This window comes from Arachis stenosperma, chromosome 4 (genome assembly GCF_014773155.1).
Source record: "Arachis stenosperma cultivar V10309 chromosome 4, arast.V10309.gnm1.PFL2, whole genome shotgun sequence".
In the NCBI taxonomy this organism is placed as follows: domain Eukaryota; kingdom Viridiplantae; phylum Streptophyta; class Magnoliopsida; order Fabales; family Fabaceae; genus Arachis; species Arachis stenosperma.
Genome location: NC_080380.1, coordinates 130,478,031 through 130,479,312, shown reverse-complemented (window position 1 = coordinate 130,479,312; position 1,282 = coordinate 130,478,031). Strand labels below are relative to the sequence as shown.

The window sequence follows — 1,282 nt, the reverse complement described above, 5'->3', positions numbered from 1 at the left end:
CCCTCTCTAATTTTCGAAAATATCTCACCTCTTTTTCAAAAATTCTTTTTGATCTAAATTTTAATTTTAATCTTATCTTATTTTTAATTTTCGAAAATACTAACCCCTTTTCAAAAATTAATTTTCGAATTCTCCCTCTCTTCTCTTCTTCTATTTTATTTATTTGTTTACTAACACTTCTCTTCACCTCTCTTCATCCAAAAATCCGAATTCATTCTTCTTCATTCTTCTACCCCTTCTTTTTCTACTAACATAAAGGAATCTCTATACTGTGACATAGAGGATTCCTCTTTCTCTTCTTGTTCTCTTCTCTTTCATATGAGCAGGAACAGGGAAAAAGGCACGCTTGTTGAAATAGATCCAGAACCTGAAAGGACTTTGAAGAGGAAATTAAGAGAAGCTAAATTACATTATTCTAAAGGTAACCTTTCAGAAACATTCGAACAAGAGAAGGAGATGGCAGCCGAAAATAATAATAATGCAAGGAGAATGCTTGGTGACTTCACAAAGCCAACGTCCAAATTTGATGGAAGAAGCATCTCCATTCCTGCCATTGGAGCCAATAACTTTGAGCTGAAACCTCAGCTAGTTGCCTTAATGCAACAAAACTGCAAGTTTTATGGACTTCCATCTGAAGATCCTTATCAATTTTTAACTGAGTTCTTGCAGATCTGTGAGACTGTAAAGACGAATGGAGTTGATCCTGAAGTCTACAGACTCATGCTTTTCCCTTTTGCTGTAAGAGACAGAGCTAGAATATGGTTGGATTCACAACCTAAGGATAGCCTGGACTCCTGGGATAAGCTGGTCACAGCCTTCTTGGATAAATTCTTTCCTCCTCAAAAGCTGAGCAAGTTGAGAGTGGATGTTCAAACCTTCAAACAAAAAGATGGTGAATCCCTCTATGAAGCTTGGGAAAGATACAAGCAGCTGACCAAAAGATGTCCATCTGACATGTTTTCAGAATGGACCATATTAGATATATTCTATTATGGTCTATCTGAATTTTCGAAAATGTCATTGAACCATTCTGCAGGTGGATCTATTCACCTAAAGAAAACGCCTGAAGAGGCTCAATAACTCATTGACATGGTTGCAAACAACCAATTCATGTACACTTCTGAGAGAAATTCCGTGAATAACGGGATACCTCAGAAGAAAGGAGTTCTTGAAATTGATACTCTGAATGCCATATTGGCTCAGAACAAAGTGTTGACTCAACAGGTCAACATGATCTCTCAAAATCTGAATGGATGGCAACATGCATCCAATAGTACTAAAG

General features: G+C 37.0%; 1 non-coding gene across 1 annotated transcript; it reads right to left on the bottom strand.

Annotated features, from left to right (window-relative positions):
* Window positions 1-852: 852 nt before the first annotated feature.
* Window positions 853-956, bottom strand: LOC130978256 (small nucleolar RNA R71). Its single transcript, XR_009085909.1, has one exon. It is a non-coding gene; the product is annotated as a small nucleolar RNA R71 (small nucleolar RNA).
* Window positions 957-1,282: the final 326 nt, after the last annotated feature.